Genomic DNA, 15,319 nt, shown 5'->3' on the forward strand with positions numbered 1-15,319 from the left:
CGCACCTGGTCTGGGTGTGACCCAGCAGATTTTCCTGCAGCGGGAGCCGGCTGGTTGCTCCCTCTACGGGGAAGACGGGGAAGACGCCAGGCGGTCGGGCCTCACCGGGAGGAGAGGTTGGATTGTGATGAACAGCGACCTCTAGCGCGTGGCTCAGGATTTGCACTGGGCTAAGAGAATGAAAATAGCAGCAGGGACGCGAATTCTTAAGAAATTCCCCCCCAAACAAAGGCGAGATAGACATTTCCTCATTGTTTTCCCTGGCACAGGCGCTCAGGACTGACGGCTGAAGATTTCCTTCCTTTGTGCCACACGCTACCATCAGTGCTGGGGATGCTACTCAAATGTTGCTGTGGTTTTTTTTTTTTTTTTTTTTTTTTTCCCCCTCCAGCAGATTTCCTCCACAGAGATCCCTGGGATTTTTTTTTTTTTTTTTTAAAGGTTTCTCAGTTGCCTTTAGAGCTTAAACCAGAGAGTTCACCCAGGAGGACAGCATCAACGTCTCTGACCGTGGGTGTATGCGCGTGCTGGAGAGAGGGCTGAGGCCAAGAGGAGCAGAGAGGGGAACGCAGAGGTGGCGTCCCCTGGGAGCTGTGGGGATGGTCGGGGGCTCCTGCTCACCCACTCCCTCAGCCACAGCAAGTCTCAGAGGTGCTGGGCTCTCCGGTTCTACTTAAGGTGGTAGGCTATTGAAGCCTTCCTTCCCTCTACCCTGGTGCTTGCAGCGGCACAGATCGGCCAGCCCAGAAGGCTATTACCCTCTCTTCTTCCCTTGTATTCTGCCCCTCCCGCTCTTCTGAAGCCAGGTTCTGAGTCTCAAGGGCCGAGTTTATGTCAAACTAGTTCACAGGCTGATGGTGTTCATTCCCCCTGAATAATGGGGCCAGAGGGAGACCTCCCAGCTCTTTAGGAGCCAGGAGGAGATTCTTTGGAGAAAGGCTAAAATCCCAGTTCCTGGCCCATGACTTTGCTGTTTTATCACGGGAATAGGGGTTTGGGGGTTGGGGAGGGAATACATTTTCCTATAACTCCAACCCATCCAAGGTTGATAGAGTCAAGCACACGTTTACTGTAACAACTGGGTTTGCTCTGCTGCTGTCTTTTAACAAAGCTTCAGAGTAGAAATGCTGCATCTTTACTTATTTATGATTTCTTTTTCTTGCTGTGGTTCTTCAGCTGTGAGCACATCACCGTGCTTGGGCTTTTCGGGTTTCATCAGTGCCTCCTCCCCCTCCCTGAATGATTAGATCAAGGATGTAAGCAGTTGCTTCGAGAGGGAGTCATCCTCACAGTTGAACCCGTAGATTTATACCATACTCGGTCACATGCTCCCCTGATGTCACATTTCTGTGCCAGGGGTGGGGAGCTGATGGGTGAGGATGGGCACACCAACGCGGGGACAAGATGAAGGGAGTGTGGAAATTATAAGATGAAGGGAATGTGGAAATTACATGACCTGATAGAGTCAGGGAGGCCTGTGGCTGGTATTGGCTCAATCAGCAAGCTTACCCAGATGGCATGGCTGAGCCTGTGGCCCAGCTTGGGAACAGGTTTGGGGCAAGGAGAGGGACAAGTGAAGAGGCTAAGCATAGGTCCCTGGTTCCCGATGCAAATGTTCAACACCTCAGGCTCTGTCTTTGGTGATATGGAAAGCTGTTAGAATCCCAGCCCAAGAAAAGCAAAATAAAAACAACTCTTCAATAAAAGCAATACCAATAGAGGAAGGTAATTCTGGCTCGGTGGAGGAGGGTAGGCAGATTTAGAGGGAAGAAGTATGAGGAGGAAGAAGGTTTCCAGGGGAAGGGATCGGTGTCTGTTCTCAGGCTGTGACAATACAAAGAGAAAGATAGGTAGGAAGGCTAAATATTGAGAGAGGAGGGCAGGATTTATTAACGAACTGGATCAGAAAAGACTAAGAATGCACTGAAGGCTTCTCAGAAGTTTCTGTCAGGGAGTTGGCAAAATGGTGGCATTTACTGACTGGGCCCTCAGGAAGAGCCAGCTTTTTCTGGAGGTAGACGGTGAACCCGGTGAGGATTATGCCTTGGAAGCAGAGGCCCTGCTGGAGAAAGACCCAGCTCACTCTTGATTCTTGCTGTTCCCCATCTATAGCACCTCTGCCTCCATCGGCACCATTTCCATTCATCCAGCATGCACATTCACCCGGCCCACGCCAGTGGCTGTCTGTCCTTCCCCAAATGTCCACACTGCCTCTCCTTTCTCATCTCATGCTCTTACCTCTTACTTACCAGAGTGAGCTAAGACACCCAGAAGGAAGCTATCACGCTTGCCCCCATCTGGGTTCTTCACTTCCCCAGATATTTACTTGGCTCGCTTCTTCCTTCAGCATTCTGCTCAAATGTCACCTCCGTGGCAAGGACTTTCCTAGCCATCCTATCTAAGATAACACCCCTGCCTTCCTCTATCCCCTTACCCCGCTTTATCTTTTCTTTATGGCACTTCATTGCCACCTGATGTGTATTTATCCGTGCTTTCTCCTCTTCCCCACTGGACTGTGACTCTGTTGTATTTAACACTGAATCTCCAGGACATCCAACAGTGCTGGGCACATAGGAGATGTTCAATAAACATTCTCTCGGCAAGTGACTTACAGATGTCTCTATAGCTAACATTGTTGGCATCTCTTTCCTTCTGGAAATGCTGTCCTCCTTACAACGTTACTTCTTGTCTCTTCCTCTTTGACAGCAATTTCTTTGTTTTCTGTTCTCCCGTTTTTCAAGGTGCAGATTCTTCACCTGTGTTTTTCTCTTTCTTCACTTTATTCACTGGGGACCACATGTGCTCTCAGAGCTTTATCTCTCACGTCTATGCCCCTGTCTTGGCATCTCATCTGAGTTCAGGCCCATATTTCCAGCTGTTTGGTAGCCATCTCCGTTTTGAAATCTCATTGTCACCTAAAGCCCCCAAATCCCCTGTCAGACTCACTTTCCCCTCCCAATGTCACTACTTTCCCTCTTCCCAGCTAAGCCTGAAACCTTTCAATTTCTTTGCATTCCTATCTTTAAAATTTTTCCCAAACCACACCAAGTCCTACAGTTTCTTCTTTCAGAATTCATTAACTAAGGAAATATTTATTGCCTAGGATATGGAAAACACTGTATAAATGCTTTGGAGTTGGTGCTATAAAGATGTCTTCTTTACCCTCAGAGACTTTGTAACCAAAGCTTAGAGGTAAAGCATGTTCAGGAATAGTTTTAAGGAGGAAAATAATGAGTTACAGATTCAGGTTATGAGGATATAGACGAGAGGAAAATTACTTCCATTTGAGTTCAGGAAGACTTCTAGAAAGAGGGACATTTGAGATGGGCCGTGAAAATTAGGTCATGCTTGGACATGCTAACCCTGGGGTTGGCCTTTCAGCTAGTGGGAACAGCATGAACAGAACACCAGACACAAGACAGCCATAAGTGAGGAGGGAAGATGATCACTGAGCTGGGCTGGAGCTTGAAGTGAGGGTGGGGGGAGCTGGAAGGAAGGTGAAGACAGGCCGGAGACTTATTTCTGTTGGAAGGCAGGGGAAAAGATTCAACAATACGGTGCAGGTAAATAATGCATCGGAGCTGTGTTTCAGGGAAGTTAATCTAGTTACAGCTTTGAAAATGGATCGGAGATAAGAAATGCAAGATAGAGCATCATCGTCTAGGCTGGAGGCCACAGCAGCCTGAATGTGGGTGGTAGGTAGGAGTAGAAGCAGATGTGGGAATGCAGTCACAGGGGGATGGCAGAGATACTGCTGAGGTAGAATGAACAGAACTTTGCATCCAGTTGAACATGGAGAACAAAGAAAAGAGGGAAGAGTAGCAAAAATGATACTGAGATATTGGCCTCAAGTGTCCAATCCCCAAATCAGAAATAGGGAAGAGTAGAGAACCACATGTGAGGAGGAAAGTTATGAGTTTAGTTACAGTCACAGTGCATGTGAAGCACCATTGTGACATCCAAGTGGAGCTTTCCAATGGGTAGTTAAACCTGTAAGCCTGAAACTCATGACAACGGTCAGACCTAGAAGTAGCAATATGGAGGCCATTACCAAGGTAAGGGTTTAGGTCAAGAGATTGGTCACAATTGCCAAAGGATTGTGAAAAAGAGAAGACAAGATGGCCGAAAACGGTTCCTTGTGAAACACTTACACTGATGAGACAGGAGGAGGAAGGATCCAGAGAAGGCCCATAAAGAGAGGTGAGAGGAGAGAAAGTGTCAGAGAAGATGAGGGTGGCAGTTTCAGGAAGGAGTCATGGACTCTGTAACCACTAAGATGTGGGAAAGGTGAAGGTTGAGAAGAAGCTGTTTAATTTATGTAACCTCATGTCCTTCCTTTATCTCACTCTCACCCATGCTCCCCTGGCAGAGACCCTCACTTCCCACATCTGGGACCCTCCCTTCTAAGGTCTCATCCCTGCTCCCATAGTCCACCAACTAGACAATCTCTCCCTGACACCATTTTCATGATATCATTTCTGTATTCTGTACAGAGGCAGAGAGGTGTAGTGGGAACAAAGTTAGACAAAGGGTCAAGAAACCTGGTTGTCTGGCTCTGCCACTAACTAACCATGGGCGCTTGGGCGTGAATTTGTCCAACCTATAAGGGACAAATGGGTTGTCCCTTGGGCGCCCATGGGCGCTTGGGTTGAATTTGTCAACCTATAAGTCCTCTTTCTCTCTAAATTCTAGGATTTCTTTCTACAACATCAAGGCCTAAACAGTCCTCCCAGGTTTATTGGGGTCTCCCCAAATTCTGTCTCAGTCTGCCCTCTCCAACCTTACTTTCCAGGTTCTCTAAATGCACCCTACTCCGGTTAGACTGGTGTCTTCCTGGTCCTGTAACGAGAACGCACAGATTCCTGTCTCTGTGCTGTCTTCTACTTGGCTTTTCTTGCCTGCATGCCTTCTGATCTCCCCCATGCATGTGCCAATCCTAAAATCCTCCCTGGGCCAGCTCAACACTCACTTCTTCCATGAAATGTGCCCTGACTCCTCCAGTTCTCACTGGTATTTCTTTCTGCTGAACTCCTGGGCATCTATACAGAACATCTAAATCCTATTTTTATTATTAAAAAAATGCCACTGTTTTAGGCACTGTTAGTTTTGGTTTTTCCATGAGTTGTAAGCTCTTTGGGAGGAAATGGACCACATCTTTTGCTTCCTTTGTATTCCTCACAGTATATTTCTTAGCATGTCACCGAACACCTAGCATGTTCTTTATGTACATGTGTCAATCAGGTTTTCTTCGAGAAATGTTAACACACACACACAGACTTATTTTAAGGATTGTCAGATATGACTGTGGGGTTCTGGAAAGTCCTAAATCTATAGGCAGGCAGAAGGCTGGAAACTCAGGCAGAAGTTGATGTTACAATTTTGAGGCGTATTTCATCTCCAGGAAATCCAGTTTTTGCTCTTAAGGCCTTCACCTGATTGGACGAGGCCCACCCGCAACATTGAAGGTCATCTCCTTTACTTAAAGTCACCTATTGTAGATGTTAACCACATCTACCAAATGCCTTCACAGAAACAGCTACATTAGTGTTTGATTAAATAACTGGGTACTATAGTCTACCCCAAATGACACAAAATCAACCATCACAGAACACTTGCTTATGGAATCATATCAAGGAGTAATTCATTGTATAGGATTCAAGAAGGTGGGATCTTCAGAATAAGAACGAAGAAGGATCACCGAGAGACATTGATAAGAAGCAGTGAACATCCAGGACATTCAGAGAGTGGAAGCCATGTGGTGCTCCGGGATGAACTGGTTGGCAAGAAGCTTATAAATCAGTAGGCATCTGCAGATTCTGGATATTTGAGGGTTAAAAGGAAGAGAGGGGGACACTACTCTTAGAAGGTACTGGAAATAAGTCCATGCAGAAAAAGAGTGGTGTGGGGTTGGGGTGAGATAAGGAGAAGAGAAGAAGCAGGGAAAGAAAGGAAGAGAGATGGGGGAGGGAGGAAGAGAGAGAGAGAGGAAGAGAGGGAGGGAGGAAGGTTGGAGGAAGGGAGGCAGAGAGAGAGAGACAGACCCAGGATTTTAAAATCCCAAGTCTTTGTTTGTTGTTTATGGTTAAATGAAACTAAGGTGAATTTAAGGAAGAAATTTTGCTTTCTTCTCAGGGAATAGACAGAGACTAATGAGAGACTGGAAATATGAGAATGAAGTCAATAGGAACCTACAGAAGGCAATGCAGATACCTCTAGTGAGGAGAGAGTTCTTGATGGATTTTTCAGATGACATAAAGCCAATTTTTATCTGGAAAGGTTTATTTCAAGCAAATTTGTGTAGATAAAACCTTGGGGGAGTAAAAAAAAAGCCCCCAAAACAACCCAAACAAATAGAAAAGCCAAACAAAACTGCTTACAGCAGAAATCCAGATATTTGCTGCAAAACAATTAGTAATAGCATTGGCGAAACATTCTCGAAATAGACGAGCTTCACCATTAGCCTTCTGTGAATTCAAGCAAAGAGGCATCATTATACAAATTATACGCCTGGAGAAGGGGCTTCTGCATTGGGATGAACTTGTAAAAAGAACATTTAAACCAAAGGCAATTTTGCCTATCTGTAATTTGCTCTATTCCCCTCGCTATCATTGAAGATATTTACGCTTGAGCAAATTTCTCACTCTCAGTCTGATTTCTCCTTTTTCTTAATCCAGCCATGAAGTCATAAAATCCCCTGTTTGGGACAATATGATTTGCTGCCATGGAAACAATTACCATGTCACAAATTCATCTTGCCCCATGAGATGAAAGAGGAAAAGCAATAATACTAATATTTTGCAGTTCAATAGTGCCATTCATCCAGCAGTCACTAACTAGTAAATACCATCGATTTGCAGGTGGGGAAAACGGGAGCAGCAAAGCTCTCGTGCCTGGTCTCGAGCTCTGGAATTGCAGACTGTGGCAACACTGTCCAGATATTTGTAATTCCCACCCAGAGTAGAAGCTAAGGAGCCAAACTCTTGGTCTCCGTTACTCTTTTCGGTTGGGGAATGAGAGTCGGCTCCTCTCCTGGCGCCTGTACTTCACCAACTGTTCCTAATTATGAGAGTATTTGATGGAACCTAGTTTGATAAACAAACAAAAAGCCCTTGGTAATTGTCACAGCGGTGAAAGCATTTACATCCATAGGAATGGAGAAGAAGGTTTGGAAAGCGCACTAAAACTCCAGCGCTCACAACCAGCTCCACCTTGGCCTGACACCCCGCCCTCCATCCCACCTGGATGCTCATGGGCTTGGCTCCTGGCCATCACTGATCTTACCTGGAAGCTAATGGCATGTAAACCCCGGGGCCCCCTCACGTGTCCAGACCCCTTCCCGAGACTCTAAGAGGTGCCCTAGCCGTGTGTTCACTCAGACCGACCTTTAAAAACATCTACACTCTAACTTCTTCTTGTGTTGGGTGGTGTTGGAATAGCCTTTTGGGATTCTGGTAAGGGGAAGGGAGTTATGAATGCCTTTGGATTAAGAGGTTTTAGTCACTTCTGTTTATAGTGGAATTATTGCTAGCCATTTCTGACCCACAGAGGCTTCCAGGAGTACTCTCACTGCCCTGATCCCCATGCATGGTGAGAGGCAGTAATAGGTCTCAAGAGCCCATTACTGGAATCAGGCATTGTTGGCCTTCTTTCTTCATGGAGAGATGTGCAGCATGCAATAATTTACCCTTTATTTTGAAATGGATGACCTGGCATTCCTCAGATCATTGGACACCTTTTTTTCCTTTCTTTCTTTCTTTTTTTCTTTTTTTTGTTGCTATAGGTTTCTGAACCTTCATAAGGTTTGTTTCCTAGCCTCCTGAGTGCACGTGGCTTAGTTAGGTTTGCAATGTAGTAGCCACTTGCTCATCCAATCCAATTAGCATAATGTCATTAGTATAATGGGCCACTGTGATATTCTGTGGGATGTTTAACCAGTCCAGGTTTTTATCTTGGACTACGTTATGACAGAAGGGAAGAGAGTTAATACTGCCCTCAAATCAAACTATAAATATACAGTGTTATGTGTTTCTGATCCTCTTTTTTGATAGGGATGGAAAATAATACATTTGCCAGATCAGTGGCTGCATTCCATATACCCAAGGCTACGTTCATCTGCTCTAGCAAATATGCCCCATCTCGTATAGCAGCTGCATTTGGGCTTGATTGAATGGCAGTCATCTACTGTCATCCTCCAGGATCTGTCTGGTTCTTGCCGGGGACAGACTGGTGAATTAAATGGAGGTCAGAGGGGGTTTGCGAGCCCTATATCCTTTAAGCATTTGTTTCCTCCCATCCCCCCAGAAAGCTACAATGCTTTTGATTTACCATTTTGAACTGGGTTTGGGAGAAGCGTCGTTTCAGAGGATTCCACTTGGCTTTCCCACAGACCAATGTGGGTGTATGTGCACCCATTTTTTTATTTGGGGACTGTGGAAATGGCAATCAATGGGTCCTTGGATTCAGTGGGCCCAGTGTAAGCCAGACCTGGGCCAGACTACCCTCATTTATTACCTAGAACCCACATGTCCTCAAGAAAAGGAGGGCCATATCGGTGCTTTGAGTCTCCAGTTACAAATGTCAAGTCAGATCTTATATTCGGTAGACCTCAAAATGTTTCACATCCCCCTTTCCTTAGGGTGCCCATGGCAAATGGACTGGAGGAATCCTTACTGGATACACTTGCCATGATGTTATAGGGTCCTTCCTTCCAGGACCCAGCCTCCCCTTTATTAGCTTCCAGGTCCATAAAACTTGTTCACATCTGGGAACTGGGCAGGGGATCATGGCTTTTTATTGGGATGATAACTCTCAGTGTCCCGATCATTTGTCCTTGATAACTCTTAATTTCAGATTGAGTAGCATCCTTGCTGGGTGCCCATTAATTTTGTCCTGGGGATATTAATCCTTAATAGAGAACAACAGGTGCTTCTGCAGTCTCAGAGGTTTCGGAACAATCTGGAAATTGAAGACGGTTGAGGGCATTAGCCCACATGCCCCACCCCATGTATCACTTGGATTAAATGAACTCCAAGGTTCATTTTCATCCTGAAATATCTTTAAAGACTGACCTTTTCATCCATGCCTACCTTTCCCTTAAGGGACAGCAAGGAACAGACTGTGGGAGCAGACCACAAACGTTTGAATTGTGACTCTGGAACTTCCTAGCTGTGGGAACTTGAGCAAGCTACTTAATATCTGAGCCTCAGTTTCTTCATCTGTAAAATGGTCATAACAAAATACCACCCCTCAGAGGATGAAATGAGTTAATATGCGTAAAGCATTTATAACAATGCATGGCATATATTGGGTACTTTTCCATAAGTATTTGTTGCCCTGGTTCCTTCACTCAACAAGCTCATGCTCACTTTCAGATATGGGCATTCGTTTCTGCTGCCACTGTGCCTCTGTGGTGGGTTGCATTTCACCTTTATCACAGCACTCAGCACATTCGTTGTGGTGATTTGGCCTGCCTGATTTTCCTGCCTTGCTCCAAGCTCTTCAAGGGTGCAAGTGTGTTTTGTCACCGCTCCACTCCTGACACGGTGCAGCTGTTCAGCAAATGCTCTTGTGGACAAATAAGTGGGCTTGCAGGACAGGGACACCAGCCTGCCTTAGGCTGGGGCCTCAGGTGACTTTGGGGCCCCTCCTTTTCTTAGCCAGGTGCAGCTGGGTTTTCTGTCAGGTGTGCGCATCTGGATCCCTCGGTGACTACTCTCAGGCTGACCCCTCTGGCAAACAAATCATCCTCCAGGAACTCATGCCTCGATCGTTGCTTCTGTTGTCCATTTCACCTACTTACCCTGTGTTCCGGCCCCTTGCTTGTTTTGGCTTTGGGGCACTACTCGTTCTCACCTCTTCTCTGGTTTTGGGGTTATTAGTTAGCTTCTGAAAACCGACACCCCAGATCTGCCCACCTCTGCTTTGACCTCCACAATTCTTTAGTTTTTGTTTTGCTCTCCAGGTGGTGCAAGCAAGTCCCTTGTCTCTGTTCTGGCTTCTTGTACTAAGACCCTTGCCTAGCTTCTGGCATCTTATAGCTGGAAACATCCTTGACATTTCCCATCTCCAGCCTGGATGTTTGGTTGGTCTTGCCTGATCATCCCTTCTAGAGGAGGGATAGCACAGTCACTCACAACCACTACCCATTCTGTGTCCAGGGAAGACAGAGCTAATCAATCACAGCACTCTTTTAGTGTCCCTATGAGGTTGCAAAGCATGTGCAAATTGATACTCCCCGTCCCATCCTGTTTGCCATCCCTCGATTACATGATGGCCCTTGCCCATGTAAATTCATTTTACTATTTCTCCTCTGCTTCTCTGCACTTGGCCTTTTTCCGGTCCATTTGACAGATGAAACCTGCCTACCATTCTTCTTAGCTTCTGGCCCCCTACCAGACATCTCTGGGGGCTGTTGTGCTTCAGCTACCAGGTTGCTACAGAATCTGGCACAGTTATGCCCATTATGGGCCAAACAATCCTTCTATCACCAGGAAGCAGCCTCTCTGCCTCAGGTTTGAAGGAAGCCCAAAGAAGTCACAGATCTCTTCTGAAATAACAAAGAACCACAGACTGGGAGCCTTAAGCAAAAGAAATTTATTTCCTCATAGTTCTGGACGCTAGAAGTATAAGATCAAGGAGTAGACAGGTTTGGTTTTTCCCGACACTTCACTCTTTGCCATGTGGATGGCCATCTTTTCTTTTCTGTGCCTGGTTGGTTATAGGATTATCTTTGGGACAGAGCCAGGTCAGATTAATTCAAAGTGTTTTCCCGGGAATCACTCAAAATTGGCCTCCCAACTAGGTTCTATGGAGAGCCCAACTCTTCTGTGCATTCATGTGTCCTCCACAAAACAAATCCTTACTCCATCCTTCTATCCCTTAGGACCATAGTGGTGATGTGGGTCAATGCCATTTTTTAGCCCTATGCTGGGGGTGGAAGTTGTGGTGTGAAAGGTAAAAGGTTGAAGTAGTCTTCCTTCCACGTGGTAGTTTGTTCAGTCTCCCCTTTTCTCGTTTGGCTCCTTGTCACCTGGTCCCATCTCCTGCCCTAGAAAGGCCACGAAGAATCAGGCTGGAAACCTGGGGCAGGATGCTATACCCCAGGGCCCAGGATTTTGGGAGAAATGCATTTTATTCCTGTGTGCTCTTTCCTGAGGTTTGTCTTCTCTCAGCCCTTTGCTCCACTGCAGGGCCAAGATCAGTGTGTCACTGAAAGAAGGGGCTCGGGAGGCCGGCCACTCTGCCTTTGGTATTGGCTGCTTACACTGCCTAATCTCAAGAATCTCAAGGGGTTGTCTCAGCTGTGGGGTTCCAAGGAAAGCTGTATACCTGATTGAAGAGGTTACAGACTAACTGCCTGCGGGCACTAGAGGTTGTATATTTTGAAGAAATAAAAACTTAAATAATAATGCTTAAAACTTGAGGATTTCACTCAGAATTCCTTATTTCTGTTTTCTCTTGAGAAATAAGATGTTATGTCAATGTTGGACCCATATTATCATGGCACACATTGGCAGAAGTCAAGTGATGGCTCCTCCTTTAGATGGTGTCATGGGCTAAATTGTGTCCTCCCAAAATTTATATGTTGAAGTCCTAACCCACAGTTCCTCAGAATGTGACTGTATTTTGAGACAGCCTACAAGAGGTAATAAAATTAAAGGGGGTCATAGGGTGGACACTGATCTAATATGGCTGGGATCCTTGTAAGATGAGGAAATGAGGACACAGGCAGACACAGAAGAAAGACTATGAGGACACAGTGAAAAGATGGCCATCCACATGGCAAAGAGGGAAGTGTCAGGAGAAACCAAACATGTCTACTCCTTGATCTTATACATCTAGCCTCCAGAACTATGAGGAAATAAATTTCTGTTGTTTAAGGTGCCCAGTGTGTGGTACTTTGTTATGGCAGCCATAGTAACCTAAGACAGATGGGGATGTTCTCCAGTGGGCCATGCTTCCCACCACTCCTCTTCCTGGTCCACTTCTGCCATCTCCATCACTTCTCTGACCCCCGAAGGCATTTTGTTTGTGATCCAGGCCTCACAGGAACAGAGAGAGTGTTTTTTTCCTGGTTGAAGGGAAGGGACCTCCACCTACTTCCCTCACAATCCTACAAAGTGGCAGATTGATAAATTCTGAATCTTGGCCAAATATGTATACATTTCATCCCAAATAACCTCTTTTAGGTATTTAGGATTTATTTATATTCCGAGTGACCATGGGTAGCGTGGGCCAAGTATATTCATCTTGGACTGGCAGTTCTGGGACTTCTCTGACCAGGTATGGGATTTAAGAGGCTGAGCTGGTGTGGCGGTAGGCGAAGGTGACTCTCAGGAGGCAGGTGGAATCAAGAAAGATCCAAAAGAAAGCCGAGGCAACATCTGAAATGAGGGGCATGCAGAGGCTATACATGGAAAATTAATCTGAAGAGGCAAGGAAGAGTCTTGGAAACTAGGTCTGAGGCAACAGGACATGGAATGGAGATATAGGTCAGGAATATGCTTAGGGTTAGGGAGGAAGTAGGGAGAGCTGGCCTGAGCTGGAAAAAAAAAATCCATCAGGTCATTTGTAGGGTACCTATGGCTTTGTCCCTGGGGAGGAGGGAGCTGTTAAAGGTCTAGAAGAGAGCAATGTTGCCCTGCATTCAGGAAGGACAAGCAAAGACACTCCTCTTATTTGCTTCTCAGTACAACTTATATAGGTTGTAGGCCTATATTTGAGTCATAAACCAAATTAAAGTGTACAAAGTCCACAGAGGACAGACTCCCCACTTACCCCAGCACTATAAGAACTCACCAGTTCACACACGAAGGATTAACAGGGAACTGACATTGATAGTAATGCATATAGCCCTCTCCCTCCACTACTCTATCCTATTGTTTTTGTCCCAGAATATAATATTCTTCTTCTGGTCCCTTCTATGTGAGAGGATAGGGAATTGTTTCCTCCTTCTGAGGTTTCTGTGAGGATAGTTTTGTTTATGCTAGTGGAGGAAAAGCAGGGATTTTGAGTAATAGATTGAACAAAGGCCAGTCTTTGCCCAAGGTGGAATAGACCATGCCAATAATTGTCCTCGTCGCCTATTTTCTAGATTTATCAGTGCTCATGAGGCAATGCTGGCACCACGGCTTTATTATGTCAACTTTCCACTGTGTATAGAGAGAATAAATCATTTTTTTCCTCTCTGTACCATAACTTTATACACACAAAGACTCATGGCTCCCCTTAATCTCTTTCCTTACAAACCAAACATAGTCCTTCTTATTTGTGTTTTCTTGTAAGCCTTATTTTTCCAAAAAAAAAAAAAAAAAAAGAAAAAAAAAAAGAAAAAAGAAAAAAAGAAAGAAAAGAATTCTTGTTCTCATTTTCTTCTGAAACTTCTTTGGTCTACATTGATTTTGAAATTTGGAACTTGAAGAAGAATATAGTTAGTATCCCCACTGGGTCTGGACTTATGAAGGCCAAATCAAGAGTAATAAACACATGCCTATTTGACCTTGGAGTGAGTCCCTGCATCCCAGCCCAGCACGCCATTGTTGGTTGTTGCAGTGGGGCCCCCTGTGGACCTCCAAATTATTTATTACTCATACTCAGCCAGACCAACAGTCCCAATTCTCAACTTGCCCCATGTTTTTTCATATGGGAATCACTTTGCTTTTTTAAAAATTGAGTCTCATTTTATTGATCTGAGCCCAACCTCTAATTTTGACAATGTACATGTTTTATTATCCTCTCTCACACAATAGGCCATTATTTTCAGTGCCCTGATACTTTATCATAAATATTTTGGCCTGACAAGAATCACATCTTTTGAAAATTCACATAATGGAATTCCAAACTACAAAATAAATGTACCAATTGTGTTATTATCCCCTAGCCATATCTATCTTATGAAAGGAAGCATTTGCTTCATTAAATAAATAGTAACTTGTATTTTAATGCTCCCCCCAAATCACATCTGTAGAGTGTGTATTAAGTTGGCTAAAGAAAACTTTTCACTAATTTATTCATACTTTCAGTATTGTTGTGATTCTATTATGTGCAAGGACATGGAGGACATAAGGGAGATGAGACATGTCTGCTCCAGCCTTAAGGACCAGACTCCTCTTTTCAACTGGCCATGAATGGTAACAGGGACTGAGTGTATATTCTCTTCTCTCCGTAGACATAATTCAGATTCACAGTAATCAATAAAGGCTTATTCTACAACTGAGCATAGTGGATAACTACTTCCAATAAACCACTCCCCTTCCATCCTCTTCTCCAAATACACATACCATATTTGCCTCTGGTCTAATGCATGGGAAGTTTTATTTATTTTTTAATTTTTTTAATGTTTATTTATTTTTTAAGAATGAGAAAGACAGAACGTGAGTGGGGGAGAGGCAGAGAGAGAGAGGGAGACACAGAATCCAAAGTAGGCTCCAGGCTCTAGGCTGTCAGCACAGAGCCCAATGCAGAGCTCGAACTCACAGAATAGGAGTCATGACCTGAGTTAACGTCGGATGCCCAACCGACTGAGCCACCCAGGTGCCCCGGGAACTTTTATTTTGTAATAAGAGCAGGAAAAGAAGATAAGATAGATGGAGGAGATACTGTAACATCTGTCCCCACCCAGCCCAAGGAGCAGCAGTGGGATTATCCAGGTGAGGAGCTGGTGGAATCATTCAGACTGTGGACATAAACTCAGGTTACAAAGCATGGCCCAGAGTGGTGAAGGAGAGAGCTTTTCTCCCAGGCACGTCAGGAATCTCATGTTGTTCTGGTGCTCTGAAGACTGGACATGTTGGGACCATTAGGAGATAACACCTCTCACATGGGGCTTTAGATTCTCAGAGAAAGGATGGCCATTTGGAGTGTACGGGAAAGGCTCATTATTGCTAACTTTGCTCCCCTTCTGAGAATTCCTAGTAAATGTAGGAAATGGGGGTGTGACAACCAGCTTAGAGACCTAATGGGTAGTATGAGATAAAAATTGAAGATTCCTAGCTATGGTGGAGTGGGGAGTTGAAAAAGGAGTAGGAGTGAGGAGTTGAAAAAGGGAAAACTAATATCTTAAATTTACATTACATATCTACATATTGGGTACTTGACATATTTTGTCTTACCTTATTCACATGATAGATATTGTCTTCCTTATTTTCAGATAAGTGAAGGGAGACTAAAAGAGGTTAAGTAACTTAACCAAACCAGGATTTGATTATGAGTCTGCTTGGCTCAAAGGCTATAGTTTTTTCCATGACATTATTGAATTGTTTTTATGAATGAGATTCCCTTGTATGCTCTTCTATTGTCATGTCATATGATCTAACCATGT

The 15,319-nt window shown here is 44.7% G+C and overlaps 1 long non-coding RNA gene across 1 annotated transcript; it reads left to right on the forward strand.

Annotated features, from left to right (window-relative positions):
* Window positions 1-4,014: 4,014 nt before the first annotated feature.
* LOC125937970 (uncharacterized) lies at window positions 4,015-6,427 on the forward strand. Its single transcript, XR_007462562.1, has 3 exons — window positions 4,015-4,200; window positions 5,653-5,799; window positions 6,133-6,427. It is a non-coding gene; the product is annotated as an uncharacterized LOC125937970 (long non-coding RNA).
* Window positions 6,428-15,319: the final 8,892 nt, after the last annotated feature.

The sequence above is a fragment of the Panthera uncia genome (assembly GCF_023721935.1).
Source record: "Panthera uncia isolate 11264 chromosome B2 unlocalized genomic scaffold, Puncia_PCG_1.0 HiC_scaffold_24, whole genome shotgun sequence".
Classification (NCBI taxonomy): domain Eukaryota; kingdom Metazoa; phylum Chordata; class Mammalia; order Carnivora; family Felidae; genus Panthera; species Panthera uncia.